Here is an 11,366-nt window from a genome sequence, read left to right on the forward strand (position 1 = left end):
TAATATCTTTTCTTTTACAGATTAAACATTATCTTTCCCTGCATGATAAATGAATGGCTGCTATTCAGGCAGCATTCATTAACAGCGAGTCCTGCATCTGCATTAGTGTAGTGATGGGTGGTGCTGAAAGCTCATAAAGGTACAATTGCTACACTAATAAACATTTCTGGATTAGCTCTCTTCCATATGCCTGGCAGTTATATTTCTGATCATTGGAGCTGCGTGAAGCAAATTGAATCGAAGAGCAAGACGTTTGCTGTTGACTAAAACGAAGATAAATGAGATGTTGTTTATGCTGCACTACTGAGTTGGACTGCTTTGTCGACAGATAACCAAGAAAGCTTTGAGAAGGCAATTTGAGCAGCTTTAATGTCCTGGATTTAAACCTGGAAAAAGAAAACAATCCTTGGCGAGCTTAGTTGTGTGCTTCTCTGGTACAAATGTTAGAAAATAAATAGTTTCTCCCTTTGAAGCAAAATTTGCTTCTATGAGGCAGTGTGTAAGTGAAGCCAATGGTGGCTGATGGCACACAGATCAGTATTACACACTAGAGTAGACCTCCGAAGCTGAGGGAGCGATTCAGCCCCAGTGCTGTCTGTCAGCCCTGTGATATACACTTCGAGAGAGAGAGGTGGCGGGGAGGGGAGGTAGGATTTGATGGGTACATGCTGCTCAAACAACGAATGGCCGCTGGGCCTGTGTGTGAGAGAGAGAGACTGTTCACAGAAAGCAAGAGCAAGAAAAAAAAAAAGCATGTAGCCTTTGAGGGATTGACTTTTATTTGTGGCACGATGTCATATTTCGCAGCGTCACACCGGCAGTTCTTTGTGTGCGCCTGAGGTTTTCTCGCCCACATTTCTTTTCGATGCAAATGAACCTTACCGCGTTTCTGTCTAATAAAGAGAGAATCAAGACATGGTAGAGGCACTGTTTGTTTGTCATCACACACTGACATTTTTGCTCATCTCTGAGCCTGCAGCAAGGTAGCAATTTAAATGTTACCAGGGAACAGGTAGCGCTGGCAGGACAGCAAAGTAGACATGTCATCTCTTAGACTGAAAAACCCATTCCTCTCCTTCCACCTTTCGCTTGTCTGTCAACGAGGATTTCAAGAAAAGAACTATAATGAAATATTTACATTTTGTTCATCAGTGAGTAAAAACTAAATGATAACACTCCAGCTCTTAATTAGTACAAGTTTCCTCAGCTTCCCCGAAGTATATTTAGCCACATGTGTGTTGTTGCACTGCTGTTAGAGGTATTTTGTATTCAGTATCTTTATGTAGATGTCAGTAATGCTGTTTTATGTTACCACAAGAAACTGAAGTCAACTTTCGTTATACAAATTATAATTACAATCTGGCAAAAAGCAGCAACAAAACAGGAAAAACAAACCACGAGCCTGCAGCGTGCACATAGGATTTCTGTAACTTGATGGTAATCTATCACTGCCAGTGTAACACAGCTAATGTTAACTTTCATGATAGGAAAGAATGACGGTGCTAAATCTAAGGCTTCCACAAGATGTTTACCAAAGGAATATCACTGCATTAATATTCGCCACGTCAGCCAAGATGGGATGAGCTTTGACCCTGCTGTCATTGCTTGACAGGTAGGGTACACCCTTTACAGCTCACCAGTCTTTTGCAGAGTAACACAAGGAGATGGACAAGCATTTACACCTATCACCAATTAGAAACCACCAGTTTATTTATTAACACGCATGTGTGTGGAAGGATGACTACCTGAAGAGGACCTACAGAGGCACAGGGAGAACAAACTCCACACGGAAAGTTACATTATAGTTTCAACCCGTTCTCACTCCCAAAGCCACCAAAACTAGAAAAATTATAACACACACACACACACACACACACACACACACACACACAGATAATTAACGCAACACTGCTCCAAAAGCACCACAGACATGACCAAGAGGTCCATTTAGCAGATTCTGTGTCAGCAACCATTGTGTTTTTGGAACCATTACGCATCTTCACACGTTAGTTGGTGAACTGTAGCTTTGGCACTTTGACCTCAGGTGAGGTAGTGCTTAATAAGGTCAGAGAGAGAAAGATTTCATTGAAATACCACAAATCATGCTAAAAACATGAACACCAGACCTTTGCCAAAACCATACTGATAATCTATTCCTTGTTATTTTGCAGTTGACCATAATGCTTTAATTTAGACATTGCTGGTGTAACTTTGCTTAACATACTATACCAGGTTTGTTTGTGGTAGCAGTGGTTACATCCATTACACCCACGCACATGTTTTTAAAGCAATTACTACTAACCATCAAGTCACTTCAATTTTCTTCTGTTCACAGGCAAATGTCTAGAAAATTATGTTTCTTTATGCTGCTTTGGTTATACTTACCATACTTGTCTATTTCGTCAGGTCCTGTATCTAAAACAGGTGTGTGGGAGGAGCTGCTCCAGTACTTCCTGTTTATATAGGGTCATGAGGTCATCGATCACATCACTGGGTGCAACCAAATGAAGGGTTTTTCATTTTGTATAGTATTTTTTATTTTCTTTAATGTAGCCTTTTGAGTTGTATTGTATGCAGTGTTTTACTTTTCAGACCATTTAGCTGAGTAAATGAGTCAATTTGATGCATAATCGTATTCCTGTTCTTTGTTTAGAATCGCATTGTTTGGTCTGACCTATTTTTTCAATGGTAGAGACTAATGAGGTTCAGGTGTGTGTATTGCCTACCTGGTTGGTTGTTTTATGGCAGAATGCAGATACCAGAAATAAAGAATACTTAAAAGAAACTTGACTAGTTTGCTGATGCTGTCTACTTATCACCTGCCTTGCTGTTTATGTTATGCTACCTCACAGGCATGCACAACAGAGGTGGAAATCTCTGCATTCTACAAGGATGCAGAACTTAGAAAAAGAAGAAAAAAAAAAGACTCAAACCAACAAAAATCCACGAAAATGTGATTTTTCAGTTTATCCTAAGGACGAATTTGCATGAGTTAATGTATAAGGCTTGGCCCAGCTTAACTTAGGAGTTTGGTCCAGATCCAGGAATTTTTAAAATTATTCTTTCTGTAATTTACATCAATACTTCTAGTGCTGTCAACATTAACGCGCCATCACGATTAACGTAATTAAATTTTTAACAGTTTTAACTGGAGCGCAAAATGGACAAACTGCCCAAAATGTGTTGACGGAGACATTTCAGGGATTTTGAGTCATTCTGCACTCCAGATGGGTTAATTGTGTTAATCTCGATGACGGATCCTTCCGCGGTACCGCGTTAACGTTGACAGCCCTAAATACTTCATTTTCAAGAAAATATCACAAGTTAATCCAAATCTAGGTAATTTTCTGGAAAGACACTCATTTCCTGTATGGTGTGGAAGGGAACCTCCATCCTTGCTGGAAGCATTCGGTCTCAGACTGTTAATGTGAGAGCTCTTTTTTTTTTATTTTATTATTATTTATTTAGTATCTTTTCTTTAATAAAAAAGGGCTGTTGCTGGTCTGATAAAACTTTTTACATGGTATTAAAGACCGTAAACTTTGCAGTCTCCACTGAAATACCAGATCTCTACATTTGTAATGAAGTGATAATCCACTTTTTGCTTTGCACCTTATTAAAAAAAACCTCAAATATCTTCTAAAGCCAGAGCTGTTGATGAGCATAGGAAGTGACAGTTCTGTAACGGTGCTAATTTCTCCTCCCATGCAGTCCAGATGGCAAATCAGAGAGCCCATAATCAAACATTAACTTTAACAACACCACCACAAGCAGCTCAGAGCCATTGCACTCCACCAGTTGGTACATTAACAATTCAAGTGGAGCAGTGTCGGTCTCCGAATGGTCTTCAAACAGAGCGTCGCTTTAATGGGATCCTGGGGGCACCTCATATAAGGGTCGTGAAAGGGAATGCTTGTTTCTGTAGGAAATAATGAGGTCACTCTCTGTATAATGAGGCAACTGAACTGGGGGGTGGGGGGGGGGGGGGGGGTGACTGGGTTTGAGACGGCAAGACGTGTGGGATTTCAGGCTCACCTCAACATCAATTTGTCAAAACTGATTTTGGATCGCAATTTCGTTCCCAGCGTTTTCTCCCTCCTGCTCCGGGCGTCCTCCTCAGCTTACTGTCTTTAACACACTGTAATTTTGTCGTGTCATCAGCACCAGCAGGGTGTGACATCCCGCTGCTTTTAATCATTCTCAATCAGAAGGGACTGTCTCCCGCTCTCCGTCTCTTCTGCCGTCGCCCTTCGCCGATTTCTCTGCAGGAGACAGTCAAAATGGAGAAGAATGAAACATGTGTGCAACCTTTTCAAGGACAGCAGTGAGGATGGGCTGTCCGGCTAGAAAGCACTTTAGGAAAAGAAAACCAGTGGTGCGGTTAATACAGAAAAGAAGAAGAGGGGAAATAGATGAGGGGGCCTGAAAGCCGACTATGATGACTTCTATATATAGCCACTGCCGCGCGTGGTGAAGGCCTCCACTGTTAAGACAGCGTGCTCTTCCAGCTAAAGGGATTTCACAGAGAATATGTGTGTGTCAGTGTGTTGGTGTGTGCACACACATGTATCTTCATGTGTTTATTAAGGCCAGAGATTACACTGAACACTGCTCCCGACAAGAGGGGAGGAAGAGAGGAGGAGGAGGAAGAGGAGGAGAGAGCTGTTTAGCTGCAGGAGCTGTACCGTCCTTAATTACAAACCAAACAACCAAAGGCCTTCTCCCTTACAGGATAAATGCTTATGTATTTCTCTGAAGGGCTATTATTACAAAACCTTTCTACTCAGCAATTTCTAATAATTAAATGTTACAAGGACCCATTTTTCCTACAAGGATCATATGGATTTCTTTTTTTAACGCTGTGCATTATTCAGCAAGGAAGACACGTTTTCTTCTTGCAGGCCAGTTTTTTTAAAATAAACCAGGCTGCACAATTTATTCTCATAATTAGTCTGACATGCACCACAGATAACAAAGGACAGTAGTATGCAACAGGTTCTGTTTCTAAAGTGATGCAGTCATCTATCTCTACATGGAGAAGATTAAAAGATAGATTTAGGAAATAAGACGTTCAGATCCATAATGACAGTTTACCGGTTCTTTCTGGTTACTGCAGCATGCACACCCCATAAAATTAAAGCTTATTCACTTACCTTAAAACACATGCAAATAGAAAGCTTGTAAGTAAAGTAGTAGGATGTAGGGGTACTTTCTGAGTTCACAGGTAGATAGAGTCATTCATGCTTTCTGCAACATTTTCTTTCATTTTTATTTTTTCCTTGTTTGTATAGCTGAAACATGAGTTATACAACAGTTTGCAAAGTCTGGAAAATACAAGCAGTGATTTATTGAAATGTGTGCAAAAATAAATGGAACTACAGCAATGTCGTGTTGAAAAATTAAGATGTCAGATGGTGATCTGAGTGTAATTATCTGTGTTCACAATTCCACTGGCTGAGATGTTGCCCCAAATCGTGACTGAGCCTCCACCGTGCTTTAGAGGCTGTAGACACTCACCGTTGCACTTCTCTCTTGACCCCCTCCATAGATATTGACACTACCTTAAACCAGAAATTTCAATCGGTTGCCACTGATTTTAAGTCCAGTTCTTGTTTAAGTTGGCATACTTCAGCTTTTTCTCCCCGTTCCTCCTCCTTAAGATTGGCTTCTTGACAGATGTCTGTGAAGGTTCTCAGTCATCCAGGTCATCGTAGTCTAAGGAGCTTGGAAAGAAAAGCGTCTGGACTTCTTTAAGTTTCATGAAGACGTTTCACCACTCATCTGAGAAGCTATGGTGGGGAGTCCCAACATTTGACCCTAGAACTGAAGAAGCTTCTCAGATGAGAGGTGAAACATCTTCAAGCAACTTAAAGAAGTCCAGACGCTTTTCTTTTTAAGCTCCTTAGACTTCTTGACAGATCACTTTAGTTATTCTGAAGGTGGAATTTAAACCCTTAACTTCTCCAGCTTCATAGTCAGGTTCATTACTTTATTCCAACTTTTCAGTATGTACAATCTTAAGATAACAGTCTTAATTTGCAACAACTTAAACAATTTCTACTATAACTCAAAAAAAATTTGCTATTATTTACAAAACGACCAGTGTTAGATTTCTCTCGGAAGCCACACCTCAAGTTCTTCACTGCCAGTCAGTTCATCCCATCTTGGTCTCATTTTAATAAGAAAAACATTTCCTCCTCCCATTAGCTCCCATAGAGACCATGAGAGGGAATGGAGGTAAATAAAAGACTCCTGATTGTGAAATAATGAGTACGCCAGTTGCTGCTTCCCAGGCAGCTGCTGCTGTCAGCAGGTTTTGAATCACTGTGAAAGCAGTGGAACGGGGGAATAATGGGAGCTATTAAAATAGCTATAAAGATTACCAACATAACCACCTACCAAACACTTCATTTGATGAAAGACGATTGGCAGATAGGAGCAACACACGTTTGACAGATTAGTTCATTACAGTCATATATGATATCATTAGAAAATTAACATATTTCTGTTCTCTGAAGTCACACCCACTGTGGTGAATGACAAGGAAACGGCCACAGTCTTAAAGTGAAGAACTGCATTTGTCTTGATGTGAGTAGTAAACAGCTCTCCAACCTCACTGTCATTTCAGTTCCAGGTGTCACTGTGAGGGAAAACTACTGACATCTCAGCAGTCATTGCTATTCTGTTCAAGTTTGCACACATACACAGTGTGGTAAATCAATAACATTAGGTTTTTTTATATACATATATATATAACAACCAGCTCGCCTCTGTGGGCGGTCAATCCTTCAAGCTCGGGTCCTCTACCAGAGGCCTGGGAGCTTGAGGGTCCTGTGCAGTATCTTAGCTGTTCCCAGGACTGCGCTCTTCTGGACAGAGATCTCCGATGTTGTTCCCGGGATCTGCTGGAGCCACTCGCCTACCTTGGGAGTCACCGCACCTAGTGCTCCGATTACCACAGGGACAACTGTTACCTTCACCCTCCACATCCTCTCGAGCTCTTCTCTGAGCCCTTGGTATTTCTCCAGCTTCTCGTGTTCCTTCTTCCTGATATTGCTGTCATTCGGAACCGCTGCATCGATCACTACGGCCGTCTTCTTCTGTTTGTCTACCACCACTATGTCCGGTTGGTTAGCCACCACCATTTTGCCCGTCTGTATCTGGAAGTCCCACAGGATCTTAGCTCGGTCATTCTCCACCACCCTTGGGGGCATCTCCCATTTTGACCTCGGGACTTCCAGGTTATACTCGGCACAGATGTTCCTGTACACTATGCCGGCCACTTGGTTATGGCGTTCCATGTATGCCTTGCCTGCTAGCATCTTGCACCCTGCTGTTATGTGCTGGATTGTTTCTGGGGCATCTTTACACAGCCTGCACCTGGGGTCTTGCCTGGTGTGATAGACCCCAGCCTCTATGGATCTTGTACTCAGAGCTTGTTCTTGTGCTGCCATGATTAGTGCCTCTGTGCTGTCTTTCAGTCCAGCTTTGTCCAGCCACTGGTAGGATTTATATATATATATATATATATATATATATATATATTGGGGTAATAGGCTGGCCAAAGGAGGAGATAGAAGCCACTGACATAAAGACAAGAAAGCTCCTTTCGATGCATGGAGGGTTTCACCCCAAGTCCAGCACCCTGAGGCTGTACGCTAAGCGGAAGGAAGGGGGCCGGGGACTGGTGAGTGTCAGCACCACAGTCCAGGATGAGACAACGAACATCCAAGAATACATCAGGAAGATGGCCCCAACTGACCGAGTGCTCAGTGAATACCTCAGGCAGCAGAAACCCAAGAAAGAGGAGGGAAACGAGGAACCATCATGGAAGGACAGGCCCCTGCACGGTATGTACCACCGGCAGATAGAGGAGGTGGCTGATATCCAGAAATCCTACCAGTGGCTGGACAAAGCTGGACTGAAAGACAGCACAGAGGCACTAATCATGGCAGCACAAGAACAAGCTCTGAGTACAAGATCCATAGAGGCTGGGGTCTATCACACCAGGCAAGACCCCAGGTGCAGGCTGTGTAAAGATGCCCCAGAGACAATCCAGCACATAACAGCAGGGTGCAAGATGCTAGCAGGCAAGGCATACATGGAACGCCATAACCAAGTGGCCGGCATAGTGTGCAGGAACATCTGTGCCGAGTATAACCTGGAAGTCCCGAGGTCAAAATGGGAGATGCCCCCAAGGGTGATGACAGCAATATCAGGAAGAAGGAACACGAGAAGTTGGAGAAATACCAAGGGCTCAGAGAAGAGCTCGAGAGGATGTGGAGGGTGAAGGTAACGGTGGTCCCCGTGGTAATCGGAGCACTAGGTGCGGTGACTCCCAAGCTAGGCGAGTGGCTCCAGCAGATCCCGGGAACAACATCGGAGATCTCTGTCCAGAAGAGCGCAGTCCTGGGAACAGCTAAGATACTGCGCAGGACCCTCAAGCTCCCAGGCCTCTGGTAGAGGACCCGAGCTTGAAGGATAAAACCGCCCGCAGGGGCGTGCTGGGTGTTTGTTTTTTTTTTTTATATGTATATATGTATATTACATTACTGTTCAGGCTACTTTTAAGCCACAGCCTGCATAATTCATTAGGTTTGGAAGTTAAACACAGCATTACATACTGGCCCCAACATTGCATTCTTTATCACAAATATATAATAAATCAGTGACACTATACTGGCACTGGTTACAAAGAGCTGTAGGACGCCATGTTAAAAGCTAGCTGTGTCATCTCTCCATGTGCACATATGTTTGTATGTAGATATATTTTCTCTAAGGTTCCAAAGTAGCAGTCGTTCATTAATGCTGACCCATCCATCCATTCATTTTCTTTCACTTATCTGACGCAGGATCACAAGAGGATCTAGAGGCGATCACAGCTACCATAGGGCAAGAGGTGGGGTACACCCTGGAAAGGTTACCTTGGTTGAATGTTTCTCTGTCAACCATTCACACTCGTATTCTCACCTATGTCCAATTTAGAATCACCAGTTACCGTAAACCAAATAATTGCATGTCTTTGGGAGGAAGCCGGAGTACTCGGGGGAACCCAAGCAGATGTGGGGAAAACATGTGAACTCCACACAGAAGCCAGGACCTTCTTGAGCCAATGCAACAGCGCTAAATGATGCAGTGCCCTAATGTTGATCCAAACCTCGGATAAGAATGCCAACAGTTATCCATTTTGCATACTTAGTACCATAAATACATTATGAAGAGGCCTTTGACAGTAACCATTGTGCCTAAAACTTTGTTCAACATTTGAAAATGTTTAAAGATGTGTCATTGATGCTGCAGTAAGCTCTCACTCAGATTTACATTTGGATCATTTCTGACCAAATCGAAGTGGCTTAAAATCGAGAAGGCTTCCAGGCCTTACAGGTGTAGTGATAAAAATGTCTTTGGTTTGCATTATGTATGTAAAGGATTAACTGCACCCTAAAATATAGCTCTCTGCTTGCTATCACCCAGCACTGTTACATGTATGGAAGAGAGAGGAAAAACGTGTGTGTGCCAGGTCTGTGAGTTCATGGGCGCCGGACCAGAGTCACTGAGAGTGGTTAATGAGAGAGTTGGCAGAGTTATTAGCTGATCAGTGTAAGTTAGTGATCTGCGTAAGAAAGGATTAGGTTCCACACATTTTGCACAACCTGAATAGAGCCACGAGCTCCGTCTGAGCAAAGCTCATTAGGTTTGACTGTGGCTGTCTAGAGAAAGAGAAGATGGATGTAAACTGCAATCACCATAATGGTGCAATTCAAACGGTCAAGAATAAATGCACGCGTGTGTGTGTGTGTGCATGAATATTTGAGTGCAATGTGTATATTTGTGTGAGCTTTGCTTAATCGGCGCCTCACATTCAAATTTGATTATCTGAAGTAACAAGATGTAATGCATTCAAAGAGATAAACACAAGGTGTCAGGAGACAAATTCTGGCAAAGCCCACTGATGGTTTGTACATATTCATTTCCCCCACCCACAGTACACAGTGAAGCTGCTGTAGTCGACTGCACAAACAGATCAGCTCTGGGCACTTTGTTTGATGTTGACAAGCTCCTGATCATAGGCTGTATGTTAAAAGTTGACGTGAGCAAGATGACATCACCTCGTGTGTGGCAGACCCCATATTGAAGCCATGAGTTCATCAGTTTGTCCATCGGTATCTTAATTTTTCAAACAAGATTATGCAAGGGGTGGATCTGACTGAGGAATCGAGAGCACTGCACACTCATGCAGGATTGGCTTCTTGTCTTTTGTCAGTTTTTGTGTCTGGATGTGATCATGATTTATAAAAAGGAAATTGGTCTTTGTTGGGGATTTAAAACTAGCGATTAAGACCTTAAACTTATTAGAAAAGTATCTTCTGTGATCATAAACTGAGAAGAAGGGTCACTTCTCCATAGATAATTACAGCTGCCAAGGAGCTTATATTTTTGATTGCTTGCCATCATTTCTTCTGTGAACACAATAATTTGTAAAGTTTTGCATGTACGGCTGTAGAGTGGAGTCATGGTAACCATCCATTACACCTTTGCTTATTTCCACCAAGCTCTTCAAAGTCAGTTTAATCATTTATTAGTCAAAAATGGTCAGAAAGCCTTATAACTTAGACGCCATGATTGCTACAAGTGTGGCGTGTGTTGTCAAAATGTAGAAAGTACTGTATAAAGATTTAAAATAGCATGTTGCATTTGACCTTTGACCTCTCCTTCATCTTCAACAGATGAATCTGAGTGTCAAGGTGAAAATAATGCTATTCAGAGCTATTAAAACTATGTTTCTTACTGCCATTGTTTGACAACATACAGGCATATCGTGATTCCGCATGTCATGTTATTTATAATGACTGTGTCATGCACATTATAGTAACAGGTTATAATTGTATAAATACATAACAATTTGAATACATACACAACGTATTTTGTAAAACAAAATAAAATAAAAATAAACCTCTCCCAACAACCACTGGAAAGAGTTTTAAGACACAGCACTGGCTACACTTTTAAGATCCAGGCATCTATATGTCCATATTTTATGTGCAATCTATGCTCCAGACAGGAAAAAAAGTTGCCATCTCATCTTGGCTATAATCACTAGGTGTTAAAATGTAAGCCAGGCCTGTAGATTTAGCAGGGAACTTGGAGATAAAACACCAGAGACGTGCTTTACCTTTAAAAATACAATAGCAATTAAGACGCTCGTATAAATTGTTTTCAGTAAATAAGGCTTACGGAAAAGAGGATGCAGCAGGACTGCATTAGTTGCATCTTACTACTCAAATTAATGTACTCTTTCAAGGTAGCCTGGTACATCTTTTTGCAGAACGGTTTTACAGCTGGTAGTTTTGCACAAAGCCCACATC

The 11,366-nt window shown here is 42.1% G+C and overlaps 1 long non-coding RNA gene across 1 annotated transcript; it reads right to left on the reverse strand.

Annotated features, from left to right (window-relative positions):
• Positions 1-758: 758 nt before the first annotated feature.
• LOC143412762 (uncharacterized) lies at positions 759-2,435 on the reverse strand. Its single transcript, XR_013093301.1, has 3 exons — positions 2,386-2,435; positions 1,003-1,093; positions 759-893 (listed from the first exon to the last, which is right to left on the reverse strand). It is a non-coding gene; the product is annotated as an uncharacterized LOC143412762 (long non-coding RNA).
• Positions 2,436-11,366: the final 8,931 nt, after the last annotated feature.

Source organism: Maylandia zebra, linkage group LG15, assembly GCF_041146795.1.
Source record: "Maylandia zebra isolate NMK-2024a linkage group LG15, Mzebra_GT3a, whole genome shotgun sequence".
In the NCBI taxonomy this organism is placed as follows: domain Eukaryota; kingdom Metazoa; phylum Chordata; class Actinopteri; order Cichliformes; family Cichlidae; genus Maylandia; species Maylandia zebra.